Below are 18,496 nucleotides of genomic sequence, written 5' to 3' on the forward strand. Positions count from 1 at the left end.
GTGCTCAGTACTCAGGGTGCTGGGTGCTCAGTACTCAGGGTGCTTGGTGCTCAGTACTCAGGGTGCTGGGTGCTCAGTGCTCAGGGTGCTCGGTGCTCAGTACTCTGGGTGCTCGGGGCTCAGTACTCATGGTGCTGGGTACTCAGTACTCAGGTTGCTCGGTGCTCAGTTCTCAGGGTGCTCGCTGCTCAGTGTTTGGGGTGCTGGGTGCTCAATACTCAGGGTGCTGGGTGATCAGTGCTCAGGGTGCTGGCTGCTCAGTGCTCAGGGTGCTGGGTGCTCAGTACTCAGTGCTCAGGATGCTGGGTGCTCAGTGCTCAGGGTGCTGGGTGCTCAGTGCTCAGGGTGCTCAGTGCTCAGTGCTCAGTACTCAGGGTGCTGGGTGCTCAGTACTCAGGTTGCTGGGGTGCTCAGTGCTCGGGGGTACCAGGTGCTCAGTGCTCGGGCTGCTCGGTGCTCAGGACTCAGGGGTGCTGGGTGCTCAGTGCTCAGGGTGCTGGGGTGCTCAGTGCTCTGGGTGCTGGGTGCTCAGTGCTCAGCATGCTTGATGCTCAGTACTCAGGGTGCTGGGTGCTCAGTGCTCAGGGTGCTGGGTGCTCAGCGCTAGGGGTGCTGGGTGCTCAGTACTCAGGGGTGCTGTGTGCTCAGTACTCAGGGTGCTGGGTCCTCAGTATTCGGGGTGCTGGGTGCTCAGTGCTCAGCGTGCTGGGTGCTCAGTACTCAGGGTGCTCGGTGCTCAGTGCTTGGGGTGCTGGGGTGCTCAGTACTCAGGGTGCTGGGTGCTCAGTGCTCAGGGTGCTGGGTGCTCAGTGCTCAGGGTGCTGGGTGCTCAGTACTCAGTGCTCAGGATGCTGGGTGCTCAGTGCTCGGGCTGCTGGGTGCTCAGTGCTCAGGGTGCTGGGTGCTCAGTACTCAGGGTGCTGGGTTCTCAGTACTCAGGGTGCTGGGTGGACAGTGCTAGGGGTGCTGGGTGCTCAGTGCTCGTGGTCTGGGTGCTCAGTACTCAGGGGTGCTGGGTGCTCAGTACTCAGGGTGCTGGGTGCTCAGTGCTCAGAGTGCTGGGTGCTCAGTGCTCTGGGTGCTGAGTGCTCAGTGCTCAGGGTGCTGGGTGCTCAGTGCTCGGGGGTGCTCGGTGCTCAGTGCTAAGGGTCATTGGTGCTCAGTACTCAGGGTGCTGGGTGCTCATTCTCGGGGTGCTGGGTGCTCAGTGCTCAGGATGCTCCGTGCTCAGTACTTTTGGTGCTGGGTGCTCAGTACTCGGGGTGCTGGGTGCTCATTACTCAATGTGCTGGGTGCTCAGTGCTCGGGGTGCTCGCTGCTCAGGTACTCTTGGTGCTGGGTGCTCAGTACTCAGGGTGCTGGGTGCTCAGTGCTCGGGGTTCTCGGGTGCTCAGTGCTCAGGGATGCTCGGTGCTCAGTACTTTTGGTGCTGGGTGCTCAGTACTCAGGGTGCTGGGTGCTCAGTGCTCTGGTTGTTGGGTGCTCAGTACTCAGGGTGCTCAGTACTCAGGACTCAGTGTGCTGGGTGCTCAGTGCTCAGGGTGCTGGGTGCTCAGTGCTCGGGGTGCTGGGTGCTCAGTACTCGGGGTGCTCGGTTCTCAGTACTCAGGGTGCTGGGTGCTCAGTACTCAGGGTGCTGGGTGCTCAGTACTCAGGGTGCTGGGTGCTCAGTACTCAGGGTGGGTGGGTGCTCAGTACTCAGGGTGCTGTGTGCTCAGTGCTCAGGGTGTTGTGTGCTCAGTACTCAGGGTGCTGGATGCTCAGTACTCAGGGTGCTGGGTGCTCAGTGCTCAGGGTGCTGGGTGCTCAGTGCTCGGTATGCTCGGTGCTCAGTAACTCAGGGTGCTGGGTGCTCAGTTCTCAGGGTGCTGGGTGCTCAGTTCTCAGGGTGCTGGGTGCTCAGTACTCGGGGGTGCTCTGTGCTCAGTACTCAGGGTACTGGGTGCTCAGTACTCAGGGTGCTCGGTGCTCAGTACTCAGGGTGCTGGGTGCTCAGTGCTCATTTGCTGGGTGCTAAGTTCTCAGGGGTGCTGGGTGCTCAGTACTCAGGGTGCTGGGTGCTCAGTGCTCAGGGTGCTGGCTGCTCTCAGTACTCAGGGTGCTCCGTGCTCAGCACTCAGGGTGTTCAGTACTCAGGGTGCTGGGTGCTCAGTGCTAGGGGTGCTGGGTGCTCAGTACTCAGGGTGCTCAGTACTCAGGGTGCTGGGGTGCTCAGTGCACGGGGTGCTGGATGCTCAGTGCTCAGGGTGATCGGTGCTCAGTACTCAGGATGCTGGGTGCTCAGTACTCAGGGGTGCTGGGGGGGTGCTCAGTCCTCAGGGTGCTCAGTGCTCAGGGTGCTGGAATGCTCAGTGCTCAGGTTGATCGGTGCTCAGTACTCAGGATGCTGGGTGCTCAGTACTCAGGGTGCTGGGTGCTCAGTACTCAGGGTGCTGGGTGCTCAGTCCCTCAGGGTGCTCAGTACTCAGGATGCTGGTGCTCAGTACTCAGGGTGCTGGGTGCTCAGTACTCAGGGTGCTGGGTGCTCAGTGCTCGGGGTGTTTTGTTGCTCAGTGCTCAGGGTGCTCAGTGCTCAGTACTCAGGGTGCTGGGTGCTCAGTACTCAGGGTGCTGGGTGCTCAGTGCTCGGGGGTGCTGGGTGCTCAGTTACTCAGGGTGCTTGGTGCTCATTGCTCGGGGGTGCTCGGTGCTCAGTACTCAAGGTGCTGGGTGCTCAGTGCTCACGGGGCTGGGGTGCTCAGTCCTCAGGGTGCTCCGTGATCAGTGCTCAGGGGGGCTGGGTGCTCAGTACTCAGGGTGCTCGGTGCTCAGTACTAAGGGTGCTCAGTGCTCAGTACTCAGGTTGCTCAGTGCTCAGTGCTCGGGGTGCTGGGTGCTCAGTACTCAGGGTGCTGGGTGCTCAGTACTCAGGGTGCTGGGTGCTCAGTGCTCAGTACTCAGCGTGCTGGGTGCTCAGTGCTCGGGGTGCTGGGTGCTCAGTGCTCAGGGTGCTGTTTGCTCAGTACTCAGTGTGCTCAGTGCTCAGGGTGCTGGGTGCTCAGTACTCAGGGTGCTGGGTGCTCAGTGCTCGGGGGTGCTGGGTCCTCAGTGCTCAGGGTGCTCAGTGCTCAGTGCTCGGGGTGCTGGGTGCTCAGTGCTCGGGGTGCTCCGTGCTCAGTGCTCAGGGTGCTGGTTGCTCAGTACTCATTTTGCTCAGTACTCATGGTGCTGGGTGCTCATTCTCGGGGTGCTGGGGTGCTCAGTACTCAGGGTGCTCGGTGCTCAGTTCTCAGGGTGCTGGGTGCTCAGTGCTCAGGGTGCTCGGTGCTCAGTACTCTGGGTGCTCGGGGCTCAGTACTCATGGTGCTGGGTGCTCATTCTCGGGGTGCTGGGTGCTCAGTACTCAGTGTGCTTGGTGCTCAGTACTCAGGGTGCTGGGTGCTCAGTGCTCAGGGTGCTCGGTGCTCAGTACTCTGGGTGCTCGGGGCTCAGTACTCATGGTGCTGGGTGCTCAGTACTCAGGGTGCTCGGTGCTCAGTTCATCAGGGTGCTCGCTGCTCAGTGTTTGGGGTGGCTGGGTGCTCAATACTCAGGGTGCTGGGTGCTCAGTGCTCAGGGGTGCTGGCTGCTCAGTGCTCAGGGTGCTGGGTGCTCAGTAACTCAGTGCTCAGGATGCTGGGTGCTCAGTGCTCAGGGTGCTGGGTGCTCAATGCTCAGGGTGCTCAGTGCTCAGTGCTCAGTACTCAGGGTGCTGGGTGCTCAGTACTCAGGTTGCTGGGGTGCTCAGTGCTCGGGGTACCCGGTGCTCAGTGCTCGGGGTGCTCGGTGCTCAGGACTCAGGGTGCTGGGTGCTCAGTGCTCAGGGTTCTGGGTGCTCAGTACTCAGGGAGCTGGGTGCTCAGTTCTCAGGGTGCTGGGTGCTCAGTACTCAGTGCTCAGGATGCTGGGTGCTCAGTGCTCAGGGTGCTGGGTGCTCAGTGCTCGGGGTGCTGGGTGGTCAGTGCTCAGTGCTCAGGTGCTGGGTGCTCAGTGCTCAGTGCTCAGGGTGCTGGGTGCTCAGTACTCAGGGTTCTGGGTGCTCAGTAATCAGGGAGCTGGGTGCTCAGTTTCTCAGGGTGCTGGGGTGCTCAGTACTCTGGGTGTTGGGTGCTCAGTACTCAGGGTGCTGGGTGCTCAGTGCTCGGGGTGCTGGGTGCTCAGTGCTCAGGGTGTGGGTGCTTAGTGCTCAGGGTGCTGGGTGCTCAGTACTCAGGGGTGCTGGGTGCTCAGTGCTCGGGGTGCTCGGTGCTCAGTACTCAGGGTGATGGGGTGCTCAAACGATCGGGGGTGCTGGGTTCTCAGTACTCGGGGTGCTCAGTACTCAGGGTGCTGGGTGCTCAGTACTCAGGGTGCTGGGTGCTCAGTGATCGGGGTGCTCGGTGCTCAGTACTCGGGGTGCTGGGTGCTCAGTACTCGGGGGTGCTGGGTGCTCAGTGCTCAGGGTGCTGGGTGCTCAGTGCTCAGGGTGCTGGGTGCTCAGTGCTCGGGGTGCTGGGTGCTCAGTGCTCGGGGTGCTGGGTGCTCAGTGCTCGGGGTGCTGGGTGCTCAGTGCTCGGGGTGGCTGGGTGCTCAGTACTCAGGGTGCTGGGTGCTCAGTACTCCAGGGGTGCTGGGTGCTCAGTGCTCAGGTGCTGGGTGCTCAGTGCTCAGGGTGCTGGCTGCTCAGTGCTCAGGGTGCTGGGTGCTCAGTACTCAGTGCTCAGGATGCTGGGTGCTCAGTGCTCAGGGTGCTGGGGTGCTCAGTGCTCAGGGTGCTCGGTGCTCAGTGCTCAGTACTCAGGGTGGTGGGTGCTCAGTACTCAGGTTGCTGGGTGCTCAGTGCTCGGGGGTACCCGGTGCTCAGTGCTCGGGGTGCTCGGTGCTCAGGACTCAGGGTGCTGGGTGCTCAGTGCTCAGGGTGCTGGGTGCTCAGTGCTCAGGGTGCTGGGTGCTCAGTGCTCAGCGTGCTTGATGCTCAGTACTCAGGGTGCTGGGTGCTCTGTGCTCAGGGTGCTGGGGTGCTCAGTGCTAGGGGGTGCTGGGTGCTCAGTACTCAGGGTGCTGGGTGCTCAGTACTCAGGGTGCTGGGTGCTCAGTATTCGGGGTGCTGGGTGCTCAGTGCTCAGCGTGCTGGGTGCTCAGTACTCAGGGTGCTCGGTGCTCAGTGCTTGGGGTGCTGGGTGCTCAGTACTCAGGGTGCTGGGTGCTCAGTGCTCAGGGTCCTGGGTGCTCAGTGCTCAGGGTTCTGGGTGCTCAGTACTCAGTGCTCAGGATGCTGGGTGCTCAGTGCTCGGGCTGCTGGGTGGCTCAGTGCTCAGGGTCCTGGTGCTCAGTACTCAGGGTGCTGGGTTCTCAGTACTCAGGGTGCTGGGTGCACAGTGCTAGGGGTGCTGTGTGCTCAGTGCTCGTGGTCTGGTTGCTCAGTACTCAGGGTGCTGGGTGCTCAGTACTCAGGGTGCTGGGTGCTCAGTGCTCAGAGTGCTGGGTGCTCAGTGCTCTGGGTGCTGGGTGCTCAGTGCTCAGGGTGCTGGGTGCTCAGTGCTCAGGGTGCTGGGTGCTCAGTGATCGGGGTGATGGGTGCTGAGTGCTCAGGGTGCTGGGGTGCTCAGTGCTCGGGGTGCTCGGGTGCTCAGTGCTCAGGGTCATGGGTGCTCAAGTACTCAGGGTGCTGGGGTGCTTAGTACTCAGGGTGCTCAGTGCTCAGTACACAGGGTGCTGGGTGCTCAGTGCTCGGGGCGCTGGGTGCTCAGTGCTCAGTACTCAGGGTGCTGGGTGCTCAGTGCTCGGGGTGCTGGGTGCTCAGTACTCAGCGTGCTGGGTGCTCAGTACTCAGGGGTGCTGGGTGCTCAGTGCTCAGGGTGCTGGGTGCTCAGTGCTCAGTGGTGCTGGGTGCTCAGTGCTCGGGGGAGCTCGGTGCTCAGTACTCAGGGTGTTGAGTGCTCAGTACTCAGTGCTCGGGGACCTGGGTGCTCCGTGCTCGGGGGTGCTGGGTGCTCAGTACTCAGGGTGCTGGTTGCTCATTCTCGGGGTGCTGGGTACTCAGTGCTCAGGCTGCTGGGTGCTCAGTACTCAGGGTGCTGGGGGGCTCAGTACTCAGGGTGCTGGGTGCTCAGTACTCAGGGTGCTCGGTTCTCAGGACTCAGGGTGCTGGGTGCTCATTCTCGGGTGGTGCTGGGTGCTCAGTGCTCGGGGTGCTGGGTGCTCAGTACTCAGGGTGCTGGGGGCTCATTACTCAGGGTGCTGGGTGCTCAGTACTCAGGGTGATCTGTTCTCAGTACTCAGGGTGCTTGGTGCTCAGTGATCGGGGTGCTGGGTTCTCAGTACTCGGGGGTGCTCAGTACTCAGGGTGCTGGGTGCTCAGTACTCAGTGTGCTGGGTGCTCAGTGCTCGGGGGTGCTCGGGGCTCAGTACTCGGGGGTGCTGGGTGCTCAGTTCTCAGGGTGCTGGGTGCTCAGTGCTCAGGGTGCTGGGTGCTCAGTGCTCGGGGTGCTGGGTGCTCAGTGCTCAGGGTGCTGGTTGCTCAGTACTCAGTGTGCTCAGTGCTCAGGGTGCTGGGTGCTCAGTACTCAGGGTTGCTGGGTGCTCAGTGCTCGGGGTGCTGGGTCCTCAGTGCTCAGGGTGCTCAGTGCTCAGTGCTCGGGGTGCTGGGTGCTCAGTGCTCGGGGTGCTGTGTGCTCAGTGCTCAGGGTGCTGGTTGCTCAGTACTCAGTGTGCTCAGTGCTCAGGGTGCTGGGTGCTCAGAACTCAGGGTGCTGGGTGCTCAGTACTCAGGGGTGCTGGGTGCTCAGTACTCAGGGTGCTTGGTGCTCAGTACTCAGGGTGCTGGGTGCTCAGTGCTCAGGGTGCTCGGTGCTCAGTACTCATGGTGCTGGGTGGCTCATTCTCGGGGTGCTGGGTGCTCAGTACTCATTGTGCTCGGTGCTCAGTTCTCAGGGTGCTGGGTGCTCAGTGCTCAGGGTGCTCGGGTGCTCAGTACTCTGGGTGCTCGGGGCTCAGTACTCATGGTGCTGGGTGCTCATTCTCGGGGTGCTGGTGTGCTCAGTACTCAGGGTGCTTGGTGCTCAGTACTCAGGGGTGCTGGGTGCTCAGTGCTCAGGGTGCTCGGTGCTCAGTACTCTGGGTGCTCGGGGCTCAGTACTCATGGTGCTGGGTGCTCAGTACTCAGGGTGCTCGGTGCTCAGTTCTCAGGGTGCTCGCTGCTCAGTGTTTGGGGTGCTGGGTGCTCAATACTCAGGGTGCTGGGTGCTCAGTGCTCAGGGTGCTGGCTGCTCAGTGCTCAGGGTGCTGGGTGCTCAGTACTCAGTGCTCAGGATGCTGGGTGCTCAGTGCTCAGGGTGCTGGGTGCTCAGTGCTCAGGGTGCTCAGTGCTCAGTGCTCAGTACTCAGGGTGCTGGGTGCTCAGTACTCAGGGTGCTGGGGTGCTCAGTGCTCGGGGGTACCCGGTGCTCAGTGCTCGGGGGTACTCGGTGCTCAGGACTCAGGGTGCTGGGTGCTCAGTGCTCAGGGTGCTGGGTGCTCAGTGCTCAGTGTGCTGGGTGCTCAGTGCTCAGCATGCTTGATGCTCAGTACTCAGGGTGCTGGGTGCTCAGTGCTCAGCGTGCTGGGTGCTCAGTGCTAGGGGTGCTGGGTGCTCAGTACTCAGGGTGCTGGGGTGCTCAGTACTCAGGGTGCTGGGTGCTCAGTATTCGGGGTGCTGGGGTGCTCAGTGCTCAGCGTGCTGGGTGCTCAGTACTCAGGGTGCTCGGTGCTCAGTGCTTGGGGTGCTGGGTGCTCAGTACTCAGGGTGCTGGGTGCTCAGTGCTCAGGGTGCTGGGTGCTCAGTGCTCAGGGTGCTGGGTCCTCAGTACTCAGTGCTCAGGATGCTGGGTGCTCAGTGCTCGGGCTGCTGGGTGCTCAGTGCTCAGGGTGCTGGGTGATCAGTACTCAGGGTGCTGGGTTCTCAGTACTCAGGGTGCTGGGGTGAACAGTGCTAGGAGTGCTGGGTGCTCAGTGCTCGTGGTCTGGGTGCTCAGTACTCAGGGTGCTGGTGCTCAGTACTCAGGGTGCTGGGTGCTCAGTGCTCAGAGTGCTGGGGTGCTCAGTGCTCTGGGTGCTGGGTGCTCAGTGCTCAGGGTGCTGGGTGCTCAGTGCTCAGGGTGCTGGGTGCTCAGTGATCAGGGTGATGGGTGGTGAGTGCTCAGGGTGCTGGGTGCTCAGTGCTCGGGGTGCGCGGGTGCTCAGTGCTCAGGGTCATGGGTGCTCAGTACTCAGGGTGCTGGGGTGCTTAGTACTCAGGGTGCTCAGTGCTCAGTACAGAGGGGTGCTGGGTGCTCAGTGCTCGGGGCGCTGGGTGCTCAGTGCTCAGTACTCAGGGTGCTGGGTGCTCAGTGCTCGGGGTGCTGGGTGCTCAGTACTCAGCGTGCTGGGTGCTCAGTACTCAGGGTGCTGGGTGCTCAGTGCTCAGGGTGCTGGGTGCTCAGTGCTCAGGGTGCTGGGGTGCTCAGTGCTCAGGGAGCTCGGTGCTCAGTACTCAGGGTGCTGAGTGCTCAGTACTCAGTGCTCGGGGGTCCTGGGTGCTCCGTGCTCGGGGGTGCTGGGTGCTCAGTACTCAGGGTGCTGGGTGCTCATTCTCGGGGTGCTGGGTACTCAGTGCTCGGGGTGCTGGGTGCTCAGTACTCAGGGTGCTGGGGGCTCAGTACTCAGGGTGCTGGGTGCTCAGTACTCAGGGTGTGCTCGGTTCTCAGTACTCAGGGTGCTGGGTGCTCATTCTCGGGGAGCTGGGTGCTCAGTGCTCGGGGTGCTGGGTGCTCAGTACTCAGGGTCCTGGGGGCTCAGTACTCAGGGTGCTGGGTGCTCAGTACTCAGGGTGATCTGTTCTCAGTACTCAGGGTGCTGGGTGCTCAGTGATCGGGGTGCTGGGTTCTCAGTACTCGGGGTGCTCAGTACTCAGGGTGCCTGGGTGCTCAGTACTCAGGGTGCTGGGTGCTCAGTGCTCGGGGTGCTCGGTGCTCAGTATTCGGGGTGCTGGGTGCTCAGGACTCGGGGGTGCTGGGTGCTCAGTGCTCAGGGTGCTGGGTGCTCAGTGCTCAGGGTGCTGGGTGCTCAGTGCTCGGGGGTGCTGGGTGCTCAGTGCTCGGGTGTGCTGGGGTGCTCAGTGCTCGGGGTGCTGGGTGCTCAGTGCTCGGGGTGCTGGGTGCTCAGTGCTCGGGGTGCTGGGTTGCTCAGTACTCGGGGTGCTGGGTGCTCAGTACTCAGGGTACTGGGTGCTCAGTGCTCAGGGTCCTGGGTGCTCAGTACTCAGGGTGCTGGGTGCTCAGTACTCAGGGTGCTCGGTGCTCAGTACTCAGGGTGCTGGGGTGCTCAGTGCTCAGTGGTGCTGGGTACTCAGTACTCAGGGTGCTGGGTGCTCAGTACTCAGGGTGGTGGGTGCTCAGTGCTCAGGGGTGCTGGGTGCTCAGTACTCAGGGTGCTGGGTGCTCAGTACTCAGGGTGCTGGTGCAGTGCTCAGGGTGATCGGTGCTCAGTACTCAGGGTGCTCAGTACTCAGGGTGCTGGGTGCTCAGTGCTCAGGGTGCTGGGTGCTCAGTGCTCGGGGGTGCTGGGTGCTCAGTGCTCAGTGTGATCGGTGCTCAGTACCCTGGGTGCTGGGTGCTCAGTGCTCAGGGTGCTGGAGTGCTCAGTCCCTCAGGGTGCTCAGTGCTCAGTGTGCTGGGTGCTCAGTGCTCGGGTTGCTCGGTGCTCAGAACTCAGGGTGCTGAGTGCTCAGTACTCAGGGTGCTGGGTGCTCAGTACTCATGGTGCTGGGTGCTCAGTACTCAGGGGGCTGGGTCCTCAGTGCTCAGTGTGCTGGGTGCTCAGTGCTCAGGGTGCTGGGTGCTCAGTGCTCGGGGGTGCTGGGTGGTCAGTGCTCAGTGCTCAGGGTGCTGGGTGCTCAGTGCTCAGTGCTCAGGGTGCTGGGTGCTCAGTACTCAGGGTGCTGGGTGCTCAGTACTCAGGGAGCTGGGTGCTCAGTTCTCAGGGTGCTGGGTGCTCAGTACTCTGGGTGTTGGGTGCTCAGTACTCAGGGTGCTGGGGTGCTCAGTGCTCGGGGTGCTGGGTGCTCAGTGCTCAGGGTGTGGGGGTGCTCAGTGCTCAGGGTTCTGGGTGCTCAGTACTCAGGGTGCTGGGTGCTCAGTGCTCGGGGTGCTCGGTGCTCAGTACTCAGGGTGATGGGGGCTCAGTGATCGGGGTGCTGGGTTCTCAGTACTCGGGGTGCTCAGTACTCAGGGTGCTGGGTGCTCAGTACTCAGGGGTGCTGGGTGCTCAGTGCTCGGGGTGCTCGGTGCTCAGTACTCGGGGTGCTGGGTGCTCAGTACTCGGGGTGCTGGGTGCTCAGTGCTCAGCGTGCTGGGGTGCTCAGTGCTCAGGGTGCTGGGTGCTCAGTGCTCGGGGGTGCTGGGTGCTCAGTGCTCGGGGTGCTGGGTGCTCAGTGCTCGGGGTGCTGGGTGCTCAGTGCTCAGGGTGCTGGGTGCTCAGTACTCAGGGTGCTGGGTGCTCAGTACTCAGGGTGCTGGGTGCTCAGTGCTCAGGGGTCCTGGGTGCTCAGTACTCAGGGTGCTGGGTGCTCAGTACTCAGGGTGCTCGGTGCTCAGTACTCAGGGTGCGGGGTGCTCAGTGCTCAGGGTGCTGGGTACTCAGTACTCAGGGTGCTGGGTGCTCAGTACTCAGGGTGCTGGGTGCTCAGTGCTCAGGGTGCTGGGTGCTCAGTGCTCGGGGTGCTCGGTGCTCAGTGCTCAGGGTCATGGGTGCTCAGTACTCACGGTGCTGGGGTGCTTAGTACTCAGGATGCTCAGTGCTCAGTACACAGGGTGCTGGTGCTCAGTGCTCGGAGCGCTGGGTGCTCAGTGCTCAGTACTCAGGGTGCTGGGTGCTCAGTGCTCGGGGTGCTGGGTGCTCAGTACTCAGGGTGCTGGGTGCTCAGTGCTCGGGGTGCTCGGGGATCAGTACTCGGGGTGCTGGGTGCTCAGTGCTCAGGGTGCTGGGTGCTCAGTGCTCAGGGTGCTGGGTGCTCAGTGCTCGGGGTGCTGGGGTGCTCAGTGCTCAGGGTGCTGGTTGCTCAGTACTCAGTGTGCTCAGTGCTCAGGGTGCTGGGTGCTCAGTACTCAGGGTGCTGGGTGCTCAGTGCTCGGGGTGCTGGGTCCTCAGTGCTCAGGGTGCTCAGTGCTCAGTGCTCGGGGTGCTGGGTGCTCAGTGCTCGCGGTGCTGGGTGCTCAGTGCTCAGGGTGCTGGTTGCTCAGTACTCAGTGTGCTCAGTGCTCAGGGTGCTGGGTGCTCAGAACTCAGGGTGCTGGGTGCTCAGTACTCAGGGTGCTGGGTGCTCAGTACTCAGGGTGCCTTGGTGCTCAGTACTCAGGGTGCTGGGTGCTCAGTGCTCAGGGTGCTCGGTGCTCAGTACTCATGGTGCTGGGTGCTCATTCTCGGGGTGCTGGGTGCTCAGTACTCAGGGTGCTCGGTGCTCAGTTCTCAGGGTGCTGGGTGCTCAGTGCTCAGGGTGCTCGGTGCTCCGTACTCTGGGTGCTCGGGGCTCAGTACTCATGGTGCTGGGTGCTCATTCTCGGGGGTGCTGGGTGCTCAGTACTCAGGGTGCTTGGTGCTCAGTACTCAGGGTGCTGGGTGCTCAGTGCTCAGGGTGCTCGGTGCTCAGTACTCTGGGTCCTCGGGGCTCAGTACTCATGGTGCTGGGTGCTCAGTACTCAGGGTGCTCGGTGCTCAGTTCTCAGGGTGCTCGTTGCTCAGTGTTTGGGGGTGCTGGGTGCTCAATACTCAGGGTGCTGGGTGCTCAGTGCTCAGGTGCTGGCTGCTCAGTGCTCAGGGTGCTTTGTGCTCAGTACTCAGTGCTCAGGTTACTGGGTGCTCAGTGCTCAGGGTGCTGGGTGCTCAGTGCTCAGGGTGCTCAGTGCTCAGTGCTCAGTACTCAGGGTGCTGGGTGCTCAGTACTCAGGTTGCTGGGTGCTCAGTGCTCGGGGGTACCCGGTGCTCAGTGCTCGGGGGTGCTCGGTGCTCAGGACTCAGGGGTGCTGGGTGCTCAGTGCTCAGGGTGCTGGGGTGCTCAGTGCTCAGTGTGCTGGGTGCTCAGTGCTCAGCGTGCTTGATGCTCAGTACTCAGGGTGCTGGGTGCTCAGTGCTCAGGGTGCTGGGGTGCTCAGTGCTAGGGGGGTGCTGGGTGCTCAGTACTCAGGGTGCTGGGTGCTCAGTACTCAGGGTGCTGGGTGCTCAGTATTCGGGGGTGCTGGGGTGCTCAGTGCTCAGCGTGCTGGGTGCTCAGTACTCAGGGTGCTCGGTGCTCAGTGCTTGGGGTGCTGGGTGCTCAGTACTCAGGGTGCTGGGTGCTCAGTGCTCAGGGTGCTGGGTGCTCAGTGCTCAGGGTGCTGGGTGCTCAGTACTCAGTGCTCAGGATGCTGGGTGCTCAGTGCTCGGGCTGCTGGGTGCTCAGTGCTCAGGGTGCTGGGTGGCTCAGTACTCAGGGTGCTGGGTTCTCAGTACTCAGGGTGCTGGGGTGCACAGTGCTAGGGGTGCTGGGTGCTCAGTGCTCGTGGTCTGAGTGCTCAGTACTCAGGGTGCTGGGTGCTCAGTACTCGGGGTGCTGGTTGCTCAGTGCTCAGAGTGCTGGGTGCTCAGTGCTCTGGGTGCTGGGGTGCTCAGTGCTCAGGGGTGCTGGGTGCTCAGTGCTCAGGGTGCTGGGTGCTCAGTGATCGGGGTGATGGGTGGTGAGTGCTCAGGGTGCTGGGTGCTCAGTGCTCGGGGTGCTCGGTGCTCAGTGCTCAGGGTCATGGGTGCTCAGTACTAAGGGTGCTGGGTGCTTAGTACTCAGGGTGCTCAGTGCTCAGTACAGAGGGTGCTGGGTGCTCAGTGCTCGGGGCGCTGGGTGCTCAGTGCTCAGTACTCAGGGTGCTGGGTGCTCAGTGCTAGGGGTGCTGGGTGCTCAGTACTCAGCGTGCCTGGGTGCTCAGTACTCGAGGGTGCTGGGTGCTCAGTGCTCAGGGTGCTGGGTGCTCAGTGCTCAGGGTGCTGGGTGCTCAGTGCTCGGGGAGCTCGGTGCTCAGTACTCAGGGTGCTGAGTGCTCAGTACTCAGTGCTCGGGGTCCTGGGTGCTCCGTGCTCGGGGTGCTGGGTGCTCAGTACTCAGGGTGCTGGGTGCTCATTCTCGGGTTGCTGGGGTACTCAGTGCTCGGGGTGCTGGGTGCTCAGTACTCAGGGTGCTGGGGGGCTCAGTACTCAGGGTGCTGGGTGCTCAGTACTCAGGGTGCTGGGTGCTCAGTGCTCAGGGTGCTGTGTACTCAGTACTCAGGGTGCTGGGTGCTCATTCTCGGGGTGCTGGGTGCTCAGTGCTCGGGGTGCTGGGTGCTCAGTACTCAGGGTGCTGGGTGCTCAGTACTCAGGGTGCTGGGTGCTCAGTGCTCAGGGTCCTGGGTGCTCAGTACTCAGGGTGCTGGGTGCTCAGTACTCAGGGTGCTCGGTGCTCAGTACTCAGGCTGCTGGGTGCTCAGTGCTCAGGGTGCTGGGTACTCAGTACTCAGGGGTGCTGGGTGCTCAGTACTCAGGGTGGTGGGTGCTCAGTGCTCAGGGTGCTGGGTGCTCAGTGCTCAGGGTGCTGGGTGCTCAGTACTCAGGGTGCTGGGTGCTCAGTGCTCAGGGTGATCGGTGCTCAGTACTCAGGGTGCTCAGTACTCAGGGTGCTGGGTGCTCAGTGCTCAGGGTGCTGGGTGCTCAGTGCTCGGGGTGCTGGGTGCTCAGTGCTCAGGGTGATCGGTGCCTCAGTACCCAGGGTGCTGGGTGCTCAGTGCTCAGGGGTGCTGTGTGCTCAGTCCTCAGGGTGCTCAGTGCTCAGTGTGCTGGGTGCTCAGTGCTCGGGTTGCTCGGTGCTCAGAACTCAGGGTGCTGAGTGCTCAGTACTCAGGGTGCTGGGTGCTCAGTACTCATGGTGCTGGGTGCTCAGTACTCAGGGGGCTGGGTGCTCAGTGCTCAGGGTGCTGGGTGCTCAGTGCTCGGGGTGCTGGGTGCTCAGTGCTCGGGGTGCTGGGTGCTCAGTACTCGGGGTGCTGGGTGCTCAGTGCTCAGGGTGCTGGGTGCTCAGTGCTCAGGTGCTGGGTGCTCAGTGCTCGGGGGTGCTGAGTGCTCAGTGCTCGGGATGCTCGGTGCTCAGTGCTCGGGGTGCTGGGTGCTCAGTACTCAGGGTGCTGGGTGCTCAGTACTCAGGGTGCTGGGTGCTCAGTGCTCAGGGTCCTGGGTGCTCAGTACTCAGGGTGCTGGGTGCTCAGTACTCAGGGTGCTCGGTGCTCAGTACTCAGGGTGCTGGGTGCTCAGTGCTCAGGGTGCTGGGTACTCAGTACTCAGGGTGCTGGGGTGCTCAGTACTCAGGGTGCTGGGTGCTCAGTGCTCAGGGTGCTGGGTGCTCAGTGCTCAGGGTGCTGGGTGCTCAGTACTCAGGGTGCTGGGTGCTCAGTGCTCAGGGTGATCGGTGCTCAGTACTCAGGGTGCTCAGTACTCAGGGTGCTGGGTGCTCAGTGCTCAGGGGTGCTGGGTGCTCAGTGCTCAGGGTGCTGGGTGCTCAGTGCTCAGGGTGATCGGTGCTCAGTACCCAGGGTGCTTGGTGCTCAGTGCTCAGGGTGCTGGGTGCTCAGTCCTCAGGGTGCTCAGTGCTCAGTGTGCTGGGTGCTCAGTGCTCGGGTTGCTCGGTGCTCAGAACTCAGGGTGCTGAGTGCTCAGTACTCAGGGTGCTGGGGTGCTCAGTACTCATGGTGCTGGGTGCTCAGTACTCAGGGGGCTGGGTGCTCAGTGCTCAGGGTGCTGGGTGCTCAGTGCTCGGGGGTGCTGGGTGCTCAGTGCTCGGGGTGCTGGGTGGTCAGTGCTCAGTGCTCAGGGTGCTGGGTGCTCAGTGCTCAGTGCTCAGGGTGCTGGGTGCTCAGTACTCAGGGTGCTGGGTGCTCATTACTCAGGGTGCTGGGTGCTCAGTTCTCAGGGTGCTGGGTGCTCAGTACTCTGGGTGTGTTGGGTGCTCAGTACTCAGGGTGCTGGGTGCTCAGTGCTCGGGGTGCTGGGTGCTCAGTGCTCAGGGTGTGGGGTGCTCAGTGCTCAGGGTGCTGGGTGCTCAGTACTCAGGTTGCTGGGTGCTCAGTGCTCGGGGTGCTCGTGCTCAGTACTCAAGGTGCTGGGTGCTCAGTGCTCGGGGTGCTGGGTGCTCAGTACTCAGGGTGCTCAGTGCTCAGTGCTCGGGGTGCTGGGTGCTCAGTCCTCGGAGTGCTCCGTGCTCAGTGCTCAGGGGTGCTGGGTGCTCAGTACTCAGGGTGCTCAGTGCTCAGTACTCGGGGTGCTGGGTGCTCAGTGCTCAGTGTGCTCAGGTGCTCAGTGCTTAGGGTCCTGGATGCTCAGTACTCAGGGAGCTCAGTGCTCAGTACTCGGGGTGCTGGGTGCTCAATACTCAGGGTGCTCAGTGCTCAGTACTCGGGGGTGCTGGGTGCTCAGTGCTCAGTGTGCTCAGTGCTCAGTGCTCGGGATGCTGGGTGCTCAGTGCTCGGGGCGCTGGGTGCTCAGTGCTCGGGGTGCTGGGTGCTCAGTACTCAGGGTGCTGTGTGCTCAGTGCTCAGTACTCAGCGTGCTGGTTGCTCAGTGCTTAGAGTGTTGGGTGCTCAGTACTCAGGGTGCTGGGTGCTCAGTGCTCGGGGTGCTGGGTGCTCAGTGCTCGGGGGTGCTGGGTGCTCAGTACTCAGGGTGCTGTGTGCTCAGTGCTCAGTACTCAGCGTGCTGGGTGCTCAGTGCTTAGAGTGTTGGGTGCTCAGTACTCAGGGTGCTGGGGTGCTCAGTGCTCGGGGGTGCTGGGTGCTCAGTGCTCGGGGTGCTGGGTGCTCAGTGCTCGGGGTGCTGGGTGCTCAGTGCTCGGGGGTGCTGGGTGCTCAGTACTCAGGGTGCTCCGTGCTCAGTACTCAGGGTGCTGGGTGCTCAGTGCTCAGGGTCCTGGGTGCTCAGTACTCAGGGTGCTGGGTGCTCAGTACTCAGGGTGCTCGGTGCTCAGTACTCAGGGTGCTGGGTGCTCAGTGCTCAGGGGTACTGGGTGCTCAGTACTCAGGGTGCTGGGTGCTCAGTACTCAGTATGCTGGGTGCTCAGTGCTCAGGGTGCTGGGTGCTCAGTGCTCAGGGTGCTGGGTGCTCAGTACTCAGGGTGCTGGGTGCTCAGTGCTCAGGGTGATCGGTGCTCAGATCTCAGGGTGCTCAGTACTCAGGGTGCTGGGTGCTCAGTGCTCAGGGTGCTGGGTGCTCAGTGCTCGGGGTGCTGGGTGCTCAGTGCTCAGGGAGATCGGTGCTCAGTACACAGGGTGCTGTGTGCTCAGTGCTCAGGGTGCTGGGTGCTCAGTCCTCAGGGTGCTCAGTGCTCAGTGTGCTGGGTGCTCAGTGCTCGGGTTGCTCGGTGCTCAGAACTCAGGGTGCTGAGTGCTCAGTACTCAGGGTGCTGGGTGCTCAGTACTCATGTTGCTGGGTGCTCAGTACTCAGTGCTCAGGATGCTGGGTGCTCAGTGCTCGGGCTGCTGGGTGCTCAGTGCTCAGAGTGCTGGGTGCTCAGTGCTCGGGCTGCTGGGTGCTCAGTGCTCAGGGTGCTGGGTGCTCAGTACTCAGTGCTCAGGATGCTGGGTGCTCAGTGCTCGGGCTGCTGGGTGCTCAGTTCTCAGGGTGCTGGGTGCTCAGTACTCAGGGTGCTGGGTTCTCAGTACTCAGGGTGCTGGGTGCACAGTGCTAGGGGTGCTGGGTGCTCAGTGCTGTCGTGGTCTGGGTGCTCAGTAACTCAGGGTGCTGGGTGCTCAGTACTCAGGGTGCTGGGTGCTCAGTGCTCAGAGTGCTGGGTGCTCAGTGCTCTGGGTGCTGGGTGCTCAGTGCTCAGGTGCTGGGTGCTCAGTGCTCAGGGTGCTGGGTGCTCAGTGATCGGGGTGATGGGTGGTGAGTGCTCAGGGTGCTGGGTGCTCAGTGCTCGGGGTGCTCGGTGCTCAGTGCTCAGGGTCATGGGTGCTCAGTACTCAGGGGTGCTGGGTGCTTAGTACTCAGGGTGCTCAGTGCTCAGTACAGAGGGTGCTGGGGTGCTCAGTGCTCGGGGCGCTGGGTGCTCAGTGCTCAGTACTCAGGGTGCTGGGTGCTCAGTGCTCGGGGTGCTGGGTGCTCAGTACTCAGCGTGCTGGGTGCTCAGTACTCAGGGTTCTGGGTGCTCAGTGCTCAGGGTGCTGGGTGCTCAGTGCTCAGGGTGCTGGGTGCTCAGTGCTCGGGGAGCTCGGTGCTCAGTAACTCAGGGGTGCTGAGTGCTCAGTACTCAGTGCTCGGGGGTCCTGGGTGCTCCGTGCTCGGGGTGCTGGGTGCTCAGTACTCAGGGTGCTGGGTGCTCATTCTCGGGGTGCTGGGTACTCAGTGCTCGGGGTGCTGGGTGCTCAGTACTCAGGGTGCTGGGGGCTCAGTACTCAGGGTGCTGGGTTGCTCAGTACTCAGGGTGCTCGGTTCTCAGTACTCAGGGTGCTGGGTGCTCATTCTCGGGGTGCTGGGTGCTCAGTGCTCGGGGGTGCTGGGTGCTCAGTACTCAGGGTGCTGGGGGCTCAGTACTCAGGGTGCTGGGGTGCTCAGTACTCAGGGTGATCTTTTCTCAGTACTCAGGGTGCTGGGTGCTCAGTGATCGGGGTGCTGGGTTCTCAGTACTCGGGGTGCTCAGTACTCAGGGTGCTGGGTGCTCAGTACTCAGGGTGCTGGGGTGCTCAGTGCTCGGGGGTGCTCGGTGCTCAGTACTCGGGGTGCTGGGTGCTCAGTACTCGGGGGTGCTGGGTGCTCAGTGCTCAGGGTGCTGGGTGCTCAGTGCTCAGGGTGCTGGGTGCTCAGTGCTCGGGGGTGCTGGGTGCTCAGTGCTCGGGGTGCTGGGTGCTCAGTGCTCGGGGTGCTGGGTGCTCAGTCCTCAGGGTGCTCAGTGCTCAGTGTGCTGGGTGCTCAGTGCTCGGGTTGCTCGGTGCTCAGAACTCAGGGTGCTGAGTGCTCAGTACTCAGGGTGCTGGGTGCTCAGTACTCATGGTGCTGGGGTGCTCAGTACTCAGTGCTCAGGATGCTGGGTGCTCAGTGCTCGGGGCTGCTGGGTGCTCAGTGCTCAGGGTGCTGGGTGCTCAGTGCTCGGGCTGCTGGGTGCTCAGTGCTCAGGGAGCTGGGTGCTCAGTACTCAGTGCTCAGGATGCTGGGTGCTCAGTGCTCGGGCTGCTGGGGTGCTCAGTTCTCAGGGGTGCTGGGAGCTCAGTACTCAGGGTGCTGGTTCTCAGTACTCAGGGTGCTGGGTGCACAGTGCTAGGGGTGCTGGGGTGCTCAGTGCTCCTGGTCTGGGTGCTCAGTACTCAGGGTGCTGGGTGCTCAGTACTCAGGGTGCTGGGTGCTCAGTACTCAGAGTGCTGGGTGCTCAGTGCTCTGGGTGCTGGGTGCTCAGTGCTCAGGGTGCTGGGTGCTCAGTGCTCAGGGTGCTGGGTGCTCAGTGATC

The sequence above is a fragment of the Microtus oregoni genome, unplaced genomic scaffold (assembly GCF_018167655.1).
Source record: "Microtus oregoni isolate MIOR12 unplaced genomic scaffold, Mior012 000084F_ref0000050, whole genome shotgun sequence".
NCBI classification, from domain to species: domain Eukaryota; kingdom Metazoa; phylum Chordata; class Mammalia; order Rodentia; family Cricetidae; genus Microtus; species Microtus oregoni.